Genomic DNA, 12,692 nt, shown 5'->3' with positions numbered 1-12,692 from the left:
CGACCACTCTTTCATTTTTCTTTCTATTTTCACCTTCCTTTTCAATTACTCTTTTAATTCTCATTTGATCCTCATATATTTTCACAGGAGATAATGGTGCCAAAGTAATCTTTCTACCATCCCATTCAAAAGAATACCTATTCTTATATTTATCATGAGTGACTTTCCTATCTAATTGTTAAGTATGACCAAGCCACAAATGAGAAGTTTGTATAGGAATAACATCACAAAGAATCTCATCCTTATACCTCCCATTAGAAAATGAAACTAACACTTGTTTTGTAATCCTGACTTTTCCACACTCATTAAACCATGGTAACTTATATGGCCTTGGGTGCTTCAAAGTAGGTAACTCTAATTTTTCAACCAATAAAGTTCTCACAATATTGTATCTACTTACTCTATTTATTATCATACTACAAGCCTTTTCTTGTATGAGGCATTTAGTGTGAAAATTATTGTCCCCTTTCAGCTTTTAACCTTCCCATTTATCCCTTCCATTACAATCCCTTCTTTCCCTTAGCAACAGATTCTTATCCACTCTATCAACTCTATCTTTTCTTTCATTTCTTGTCTTTTTAACTCCATCTCTAGGTTTAAAGCCCCTCTCATTAACTATTGATATTATACCTTCCTCAATGTCATAGTCTTCATCATATTACTCATTTTTCCATCCATCCTCAACTCTTCTTTCTTCTCTTTTATGTACTCTCCTATTCCCTCTTCCTTCATTAGTTCTCTCTCTCACCAAGTTAGCCAACATCTCATTACACCTCTCCTTTCCATACCTTCTCCTACTTCTATCTTCCCTACTACTCCCTTGAAACATAATTGTAAAACCTATAAGAAAATGTAAAAATATCCTCTCGCACTCCCTCACATTTTTACACTTGAAGATATCACTCCCCTTGTGTTTCACACAAATTTCAGTCTTTTACCCTCTTTTGTGCTCACCACTCTAGCCTTTTCCCATTCTTTTTCACCTTTTTCAGCTCTTTAATGAACTAATCAACCTAAAACAAGATAAATAACTCACAAGAACCAGCACAAAAATATCTGAGAATGAGACGAACAAAACGAGTTCACTAAAACAATATATAAAGTGGGTTCCTCGCAGTCCTAGAGTCGGCAATTGCCTTCAACGTAACTTTCCGGTGCGGTCACCCATCGCTATAGTGCCGGCTCGTTTAACTTAATTTCATTTTCTCTCTTTTATTTTTCTTTAATTTTTCTTATATTTTCTTTTTATTTATTTCATCATTATATGTCTATTCACTATCACCGAAGTGTAGTTCTAAACATCCTGACTTTTTTGGACAGACATTAGGTCACCGGAGCAATAGAACGTACAAATTATTTATAGGGAGGATGTTGCAAATTGCATCTTATGCAAGTATGTAAAATTTCTTAAAATAATTGCTTCAATGGAGGGACCATGTTATAATTACTTTAATTATACTATTTCCAACTTAATCATTTGTTTGGAAGATTTTGTGGTCGTCCTAATTACTATTAAGGTCTCACTTTGCACATTATCTAATTAGCATGCATATATCATATACTTGCATACATTCCCATACATCTCATGCATTCATGGATAATAAATATGGTATAATTATAGACTTTCTAAGGGATTCAATTCTGAGCCACCAAGAATTGAATCAGGGCATTCCTAGGTGCATTTCATTCGTTCATATTACAAAAGTTGCTGAAGGAGTACATAATCAACACTTGATCTTGAATTCCTCCCACTAGTCTCACAAATGCTCTTGACCTCCTTGATCTTCTTGCAATCCAATTGCATAGTAATTCTTAGCATACCAAGGCGAATTTACAAGAACTAAATAAATGAAATTACAATCCAAAAATATTATAACCTTTATAATACATACTCAAAATAAATTAAAATAAATTAATTAATTTACAATCCAAAGAAACATAAAAGAAATAAATCCAATCATATTGGTCTTTTATAGTCCATGATCATCCATCATGCATATCACTATTTAACAATTAAACAAAACATATATACTTAAATTAAATTGAATATATCATATTTAACTTAAAAATCCAGATTTGAATATGATTCAAACAAATTTAAAAATTCAGATTTGAATCACATTCAAACAAATTTAAAAATTCATACCTGAATCACATTCAAACAAATTCAAAAATTCAGATTTGAATCACATTCAAACAACTTTAAAAATTCAGATTTGAATCACATTCAAACAATTTTAAAAATTTATATTTGAATCACATTCAAACAACTTTAAAAATTCAGATTTGAATCACATTCAAACAATTTTAAAAATTCAGATTTGAATCAAAATTTAATTGTGTGATTAAAACAATTAATTAAACATTTTAATTAGTCATAAGATGAACCTTAGAACATGTAAAAATTGCAGATTCCAAGGCCAGACCATGCACACCACTTTGGAGACTATTGATGCGCACCATTGATGGTGATCAACCTCATACCGCCACCTTTGCTTTTGCAACCAGTAATGAACTAATCATTTCATGATCAAATCACACAATTAAATCATATATTAAACAATCTAAATGGCAAAAATAGTGCCTTTGATACCAATTGAAGGAGCGGAAGCATGAAAAACACAAGTTTAGATCATTGAAATTCAAAATTTTTCATCTAGGGTCACTTGCATCATGCAAGATTCATTTTTATCTATTTGATTTAAATGATAAACAGCATATTAAAACTCTTTTAATATATTTTTGGATCTATATTTGCAATTTAAGATTTTAGAATTAACAGATTAATTCTTTAGAACCCTAGATTAGATCAAGAACAAGTGCACTAACCTTTTTGTTGCACTGCAGTGTGTTTGGCACCTTTAGATGCGTCTAGGACACCAGATGTTGTCTCTCTAGCTTGTCCACACCAAGATCACCAATGGCAGCCCTTGAATAACTTCTAAAGCATTTTTCTATGAATTAGAAAATCAAGTTTTTCCTTTTGAGAGATTATAGATGTAAACAGGACACTAGAAATGATTTCTAGTATTTTTAATTCAAGAGATTGTTTGCTAATCTCTTTGAATTGATGAGAGATGAAGAAAAAGAGAGGGGAGGTGTTCTTTGGGTGGCGGCACCAAAGAAGAACAACAGCCCACATGTTTTACTATTTCGTAATAACACTTATATAGCTTGGTCATCACTTAAAACCCTTGCCACATGTCACTTTCTCATTGGCTCTTGGTTTAATTGACCCAATCACATTGTGCCAAGTGTCAAACCTAGACTTAATTTTGACCTTGATCATCTTACATGATTAAAAGACAATTGGCAAGCTTATATGTAGTGTCATGTGTCACCATCTCATGGTGCCACATGTCACCCTGTGAAATGACCAAAATACCCCTGTGTCTTAATTTTGAGTTCTCAATCTAAAATAATTATTTCTCTTCTTCTAATCAATTTATATCAATTATAAATTAATTAATTAATCTCTATTAATTAATTTCTCATTAATTAAATTCATATTTAAACACTTTAAATATAAATTTAACTTATACTATACATCCAATAAACTAGATTTGGTTTCAAGCCATGCTAGGGACTTTGCAATCTAATTGCAAATCAAACCTATTTACTTAATCAATTAAACTCTTTAATTAATTAATTAAATCATATTTAACTTGGTGATTACTTGTGTATGTGTGTGACTTACTAGGCTTATCACTAATTGGCAATGAGACATGATATCAACTCTTAATATCATTAGAACTCTTTCTTGCCATAAATGATTTCTTTAAATCATTTTATGCAGCTCATAGACTATGGTTAATACCTAGCATATCATGCCATAGCCACCCAATCAGTAATAAGGTTTACCTTAAATGAACCTATAATCATATTTTACCATGCACTAGAATCTTTCTGTTATAAAATCCCAATTTGAGCTGGAGTCATGGTTTATGTCAAATCCCATTTGCTATGAATATTATATTCTCTTTTAATTCCAGTTCATGATTAAAAAAGGTTTTTCTCATCAGAAACTCTTTTCTGATTAAATCTGTCTGTCCTGGCCAGGAACTTGAAACATCAAGAACAATTAAATGAACATAGAATTTTAGCCCTATTTACTTAGAGGAAAAAATTCCATCTTGATCAACACCTACCTTCATAGATAACTAGTAGGAGCCAACACATGCCCATATACCCATACATAGTACAAGTATGAAAGCAGTATCAAACTCAAACCACCTATATACAAGATAATTGTGCTATCTTAGGTCTAAAGATTATATACATTGATATGATTTATGACAATGCATTGACAAGAGTAAACTCCATGTGCTTGTCATAAATGTCACTGGTTCGACCTACTTATCATGTATAAGTGCCTATCATGTTTGTTATATGGCATGAGACTCACCATTCCATCTTATTTACATCTCATATAAATAACTTGGGAACAAACATGATAACAATCTTTCTGGATAAGTCATGTCCTTATTGTGAAGTATCCTCAATTGTGAACTAATTTATGATACTTTGTGCTAGAAATACTATCACTCATATTCTTAACAACTTAGGAATAGAATTTCTAACAAAATATCAATGGACCTTTTCTATTACACATAAATATATTATGTAAACGGAAAAGTGAAAATGCTTTTTATTAATAAAACATGTACAAGATACATACTAAATGATATGCTCTAGGGCATACTATTAACAGAAATACAAACATGAATCCTTTGAAAAGTTCAAAGAATTTAAATGTGAAGTAGAAAATCAAATAGGAAAAAGTATTAAAACTCTTCGATCAGATCGTGGAGGTGAACACTTAAGTACTGAATTTGATGAATACTTGAAAAAGCATGGCATTGTCTCCCAACTAACTCCTCCAAGAATGCCATAACTGAATGATGTATCTAAAAGGAGAAATCATACCCTATTAGATATGGTACACAGTATGATGAGCTATACTGATATGCCAATCTCCTTTTGGGGATTTGCATTAGAATCAGCTTTATATATTCTGAATAGGATTCCATCAAAATCAGTTTCTTCCACACCTTATGAGATATGGCATGGAAGAAAACCAAGTCTTAAGCATGTTAAGATTTGGGGTTGTCCAGCTTACATTAAAAAGCTAAACATTGATAAATTGAAAACCATATCAGAAAAAGGTTGATTTCTTAGATATCCAAAAGAAAGTTTTGGATATTATTTTTATTTGCCTACATCTCAAAAAGTTATGGTAAGCAGAGATGCCATATTTCTTGAACAATAGTTTATTCAAGAAGGTGGTAAAGGAAGGCAAATAGAGTTAGAATTAGAGAATTCTGACCAACCAACAGATCAAATGGATAGAGATCCATTTAGTCAACCTACACCTATTGATGAAACATCTACAGTAATTCCTCGCAGATCGACCAGGATATCTCACCCACCAGTGAGATATGATTTTCTTCATAAAGATAAACAAGAGTTGTTTACTCATGAAGAAATAGATCATGGAGATGATCCTCTTACCTATGAAGAAGCTATATCAGATATAGACTCTTCAAAATGGATTGAACCTATGAAATTCGAAATTGATTCTATGCATAAGAACCAAGTTTAGGACCTTGTTGACCCACCTGAAGGTATTACACCTATAGGGAATAAATGGGTTTTCAAGAAGAAGATTGGTTCTGATGGAAAGGTAGAGACCTATAAAGTAAGGCTAGTAGTGAAAGGGTTTAGCCAAAGGCAAGGAATCGACTATGAGGATACTTTTTCGCCTATTGCCATGCTTAAATCAATTAGGATTCTATTAGCAATAGCTACATATTATGATTATGAGATTTGGTAGATGGATGTCAAAACAGCTTTTCTCAATGGATACATTGATGAAAACATTTTCATGGAACAACCTAGGGGTTTTGAATCCCAAGATGGTTCTAAGGTATGCAAGTTAAAGCGATCCATTTGTGGGTTAAAACAAGCTTCGAGGAGTTGGAACATACGTTTTAATGAAGCCATTAAGTCTTTTGGTTTTATCAAAAATGTGGATGAACCATGTGTATATAAGAAGGTTAGTGATAGTACTATCACTTTCCTTGTCTTATATGTGGATGACATTCTATTGATAGGTAATGACATAGGTATGTTAACAACTGTCAAGGTATGGTTATCAAATACATTCTTCATGAAAGACTTAGGGGAGACAACCTATATTCTTGGAATTCGCATCTATAGAGATAGAGTGAAAAGAATTGTAACACCCTCCCTATAGCAACTCTGTACATTCTACTGTTTCTTTGACCAGTGTCGGTCCGGACAGTTAGAACGTCCAGAAAAATATTTAAACTAAAGTGGGGAACCATAATTAACTCAAATATTACTAAGCAAAATTTAGAAATAAAATACAACCAAGTTAAATGAGCCGGTGCCCTAGCGATGGGTAACCCAGTGGGAAGTTGCGGTTCTCGCAACTAGGAGCCCTAGACCAAGGGAAAAATTCATAAAATAATTTTTGGGACTCCAGAGAAGAGTCATTGAGGTTTTTATGGCATTAGAATACCAAGAAAATGCTTAGAAAAATTTTTCAATTGGTATAGACAATTTTAGTCTATTAAGCCAAACGGAGGGCATTTTGGTCATTTAACCTTCAGAGGTGATTTTTGATTGACTTGTTCAGTTAAGTAAATAATTATTATGATCTAAAATATGAATAAATATTGCTAAAAATTAAATTGAAAATGAGTAGAAAAGAAAAGAAAAGAAAATGAAGGAAATTTAGAATTATGACCTCATGCTTATGTCATTACAATGCCTCCACCAATCACCATTCACTAAATACACTTAAAACACAAAATAAATGGGCTGAAAAATCAAAAGAAAATTCTGCTCCCTTCTTTCTTTTTCCTTTAGCTGAGAACGACTTCACACCCTTGCACCATTGAAGCTTCAGCCAAGCTTCCAAACCTCTACCAAAACCACCTAAAAACCTCATCTTTCCTTCACAAAAATTTGTCTCTACCACTAGAGCTAGACTTGGGCAACCATTAGAAGAGGAGAAAGTGAAAGAAAGTGAGGTGTGAATAAGGTTAGAAAATCACCAAAGAGGTTAGTGCCATATTCTTTGCTTTTACATCTTTCTAAACATGAATTTAAGTTAAGTTGAGAATTTGATAAAAATTGAATTAATGAAGCATGATTATGTTCCATGAAATTTTGGCAGCCTTGACATGAGTTAGGGTTAGGAGAATTCTTTGATTTAAAGTGACATATTAGCTACCTCTAGTATAAATTATATGATTAGTATAGCAAATTAGGGGTAAGATGCATGAATAGGAGGCTTGGTCAATTAGGGTTAGGGTTTTGAAATTTAATTTTAGTGGTGGATGAAAATGGATATAAACTAAAGTTTTAATGGTCAATTAATGACCATTTAGCTATATTTGATTAGGAAATGAAGTGATTTGTGCCATGGGAATTTAAGTTAGGTATGCTGCCTATGAGTGCCCTGCAGGTCTGGATGTGAATCCAGCATGTTTGGGCAGCTATAAATGGAGTTGTAGAGGTTCAATTGGTGCAAGGCCAATTGGACATGAAACTAGGCACATATTGGCACCACTTTGGTGAAGAAACCCTGCCCAGAAGACCAAACCAAGTTGACCTAAAAATTACCCTAATTCGGGTGACATGCATTCTGCCTGGGCAAAATAACCAAATGAATAGTGTTTATTCATTTGTCATAACTCAGTGTAGAAAGGTCCAATTGACCTGAAATTTTACCAGTAGAAAGCTGAGACATAGATCTACAACTTTCATGAAGAACACAAATCCAAATTCTGACCATAACCTAGTCAAATTGCCAAGCAAACTTAGGTTATCAAATCTGGCAGAACCAGTTTTGCCCATAATTTTGGATTCTGTCCAATCCGGCCAGTTATGGTTTTTAGGATATAACTTGAGCTACAAAACTCCAAATGGAGTGATTCGAAAAATGAAATGTAACTAGACACAATAAGGAACAACTTTCATGAAGACAATTTTGCCAAATTCCTACTGTACAAATGACCAATGGAACAGTAAATATGAGGCTTGAAATCTGAAAATTGTGAATAACTAACACTAAGCTTTGAAATGGAATTGGCAACTAATGCCAACAACTTTAAAATGCAAAATTTGGTATGCTGATGATATTTGAACCAATATACCTATTATCTATGAAAAAGTTAACATTTTAGTTGACTAATGAAATGAATAGTAACTTTACACATAAAGTATAAATATTCAAGAAATGACTTTGTAATATGCCCTAGTAGGCCTAACGTGATTGGTTTGGATAGGTTGGCATGCCAATAGGGTTCTGATAGTAGTACTGCGTATGATGTATGGCTTCATTGCCATTCTGTGATGAGATAGCCTATGGCTATACTGATTATGATATTTTACTTGGCTTTATGCCTTATTGCTTTTATGGCTTATTAGTCATTCTGTTTGCACACCGGGATACACATTGTGACCGATGGTGTGACGGTCCGAGGTACCTGGTACCCAGTGCTAGTTTACCCATTTATCCAGTCCGGTCAACTTGTATAGGTTACTTGAGCATGGAAAAGTATAACTGTAATTGAACTGATTATTAAAGAAAATACGGAAATTAAATATCAAGAATGATTACAATAAAATACAAAGAAGCTCAAAATCATCAAGAAAACAATTAAAAAAATGCATGAAGAAGTTAATATCATAAAATATAATTAGCTTTCGACTAAATAATAAGTTAGTAATTATTCTTTTTTTTTATGAACATAATAACTAGGAAATTATTATTTTTATTTGCATATTATGTTTTCTTGTATTATTGGCACCACTAAGCTTTATGCTTAGCGCGTCGCTTTTGCAACGCATAGGTACTAAAGATTTGGACAAAGAGCCCAGTAGACCACAGATTGGGTAAGGCCATTCACAGTTTTGCATAGAATCCGTGTCACCTCACAGACTACAGTGCATTGGTAGAACACTAGGTCCCATTTTGTATTTTGTGATTTTTGTAAATTTTGTAATTAAACTCTTATTTTATCATGTGTATTTGAAACAAATGTAATATAATTTTATATTAATATAAGTACTTGTAACTTGTGATTATAAATAACATATGAGAATTTATTTATGATTTGAGCCTGATAATGATGTGAAATGAATGAATGACAAATGGAGGAATTGTTAAGAAATTGTTGTAAATTGATGTGATACAAATGGAGTTTAAGAATGATTGGAAATTATTGGAAGTGCTTTTCACAGGTTCCGAAGAACCGTTTTCTCCATTTTTAGTCGTCACTCTATCAGATTTTCTGTAAAATTTTTGAAGTCGCAAATTAATTTATAATTTCAATAAATGATCTAAATGAGATCAATTTTATAAATTTCACTTAATAACTATAATAAATAAATTAAGAACTGATAAATATCAATGAGATAAATTATGGTGTTCTGATACACTGTGTGGCATATCTTGCTCAACTACACTGTAGACGGGTAAGGGATGTCACAAGAATAATCATAAGAATAATTAGTTTATCCCAAAGTCTATACTTGAAAAAGGTGTTAAAGAGGTTTAACATACTTGATTCCAAGAGAGGATTATTACCAGTGAGACATGGTATCCACCTTTCTAAAAAGATGTCTCTAAAGACACCAGAAGAAAGAGATAAAATGGCCAGAATTCTATATGCTTCAGCTATTGGAAGTTTAATGTATGCAATGATGTGTACTAGGTCGGATATCGCATATGATGTTAGTTTGACTAGCAGGTTTTAATCCAATCCAGGTTTGGAACACTGGATAGCTGTCAAGAATATCCTTAAGTACTTGAGAAGAACTAAGGATTTATTCTTGATTTATGGAGGTGGTGACTTTCAATTGGATGGTTATACTTATTCTGATTTTCAATCAGATATTGATGATAGAAAGTCTACCTCAGTGTTTGTGTTCATTTATAATGGAGGTGCAGTCAGTTGAAGAGTTCCAAACTGAGTACGACTGCTGATTCCACTATCTGACCGAGTACATTGCTGCAAAAAAGGCTATTTGGATAAATAAGTTCGTGACAGAACTTGCAATAGTTCCTTCATTGAGTCAGCAGTTCCTCTTTACTATGACAACAATGGAGTGGTCATACAGGTTAAGGAACCCTAGTCTCACCAGAAATCCAAACACATAGAAAGGCGCTACCACATTATTAGAGAGATAGTTGGGCAAGGCAATGTAGCCATGCAGAAAATAGCATTAGCTGAAAATCCAGCTGATCCATTCACGAAGCCTGTCTCACAAACTCAGCTAGACAGACATCTTGAGAAGATAGTTCTAAGATATTGTAATGAATGGCTCTAGTGCTAGTGGGAGATTATTAGTAGTATGTCCTAGGGCATATCATTTTGTATGTATCTTGCACATATTTTATTAATAAAAGGCAATTTCACTTTTCTATTTACATAATATATTTATGTGTAATAGAGAAAGTCCATTGATATTTTGTTAGAAATTCTATTCTTAAGTTATTAAGAATATGAGTGACAATATTTCTAGTACAAAGTATCATAAATTGGTTCACAATTGAGGATACTTCACAAAAGACATGACTTATCTAGAAATATTGTAATCATGTTTGCTCCCAAGATATTTATATGAGATATAAATAAGATGGAGTGGTAAGTCTCATGTCACATAACAAACATGATAGGCACTTATACATGATAAGTAGGTCGAACCAGTGATGCTTATGATAAGCACATGGAGTTTACTCTTGTCAATGTGTTGTCATATATCATATCAGTGCATAAAATCTTTAGACATGAGATAACACAGTTATCTTGTATATAGGTGGTTTGAGTTTGATACTACTTTCATACTTGTACTGTGTATGGGTATATGGGCATGTGTTGGCTCCTACTAGTTATATATGGAGATAGGTGTTGATCAAGATGGAATCCATTACCCTAAGCAAATAGGGATAAAATCTTATATTCATTTAATTGTTGTTGATGTTTCATGTTCCTAGCCAGGACAGATAGATTTAGTCAGAAAAGAGTTTCTGATAAGAAAATCTAATTAATCAAGAATTGAAATTAAAAGAGAACATAATGTTAATAGCAAATGGGGTTTGACATTAACCATGACTCCAGCTCGAATTGAGATTATGTAACGGAGAGATACTAGTGTTTGTTAACATATGATTAAAGCTTCATTTAAGGTATTTCTTATTACTGATTGCGTGGCCATGGCATACAATGCTAGGTGTCAACCATAGTCTATGAGATACCTAAAATGATTTAGAGAAATCATTTATGGTAAGAAAGAGTTCTAATGATATTAAGAGTTAATATCATTTCTCATTGCCAATAAGTAATGAGCCTAGTAAGTCACACATCTATACAAGCAATTCACCATTTAAATTGTGATTTAATAGATTAATTAAAGAGTTTAATTAATTAATTAAAGAGGTTTGATTTGTAATAAGATTGCAAAGTCCCTAGCATGACTTAAAACCAAATCTAGGTTATTGGATGTATAGTATAAATTAAATTTATATTTAATTTGATTAAATATGAATTTAATTATAAGAAATTAATTAATGGAGATTAATTAATTTATTTATTTATATTTGATATAAATTGATTTAAAGAAGAGAAATTATAATTTTGGGTTGAGAACTCAAATTAAAGAGTAAGGGCAAATTGGTCATTTCACATGGTGACATGTGGCACCATGAGATAGTGACACATGTCACCAAATGAGCTTGTCATTTATCTTTCAATCATGCAAGATGATAAAAATCAAGATTCAATCTACCTTTGACACTTGGCTTGATGAGATTAAGTCAACAAAAGTAAGATTAAATCTAGTAGTGACATATGGCAAGAGAGTTAATAAGATTTTAACCTATGTATAAAAGGAAAAGAAAGAAGAAACAAAATCAATTCTTCTTCCTCTCTTCAAAGTGGACGGTGCCTTGGTAAGTCCATCTCCTCTCTTTTTTTCTCTCTTGATTCAAAGCGAAATCCATTGTTTTCTTTGAATTAAAATTGCTAGAAAAGGTTTCTAGTGTTTTAAATACCCATTAACCTTCATTAAAGCACGAAACCCCATCTTCAAGTGGTTAGCAAGGCTTGAGAGGCAAAATTTGGAGCTGCCATAGTTGCTTCTTGGTGTGCTTATGGTGGACAAGCTAAAGGGACAAAATTTGGGGTCCTAAGAGCATCCTAAGATTGCGTCAATTGTGCATCAAGAGGTTAGTGTTAGTAGTATGCCCTAGAGCATATCATTTAGTATGTATCTTGTACATATTTTTACTAATAAAAGGCATTTCCACTTTTTCGTTTACATAATATATTTATATGTAATAGAAAAGGTCCATTGATAGTTTGTTAGAAATATTATTCTTAAGTTGTTAAGAATATGAGTGACAATATTTCTAGCACAAAGTATCATAAATAGGTTCACAATCGAGGATACTTCATAATAAGGACATGACTTATCCAGAAAGATTGTATTCATGTTTGTTCTCAAATTATTTATATGAGATATAAATAAGATGGAATGGTGAGTCTCATGCCATATAACAAACATGATAAGAACTTATAAATGATAAGTAGGCCGAACCAGTGACATTTATGACAAGCACATGGAGTTTACTCTTGTCAATGTTTTGTCATAAATCA

Source organism: Hevea brasiliensis, chromosome 4 (genome assembly GCF_030052815.1).
Source record: "Hevea brasiliensis isolate MT/VB/25A 57/8 chromosome 4, ASM3005281v1, whole genome shotgun sequence".
NCBI lineage: Eukaryota > Viridiplantae > Streptophyta > Magnoliopsida > Malpighiales > Euphorbiaceae > Hevea > Hevea brasiliensis.
Note: the sequence above shows the minus strand (reverse complement) of the source record.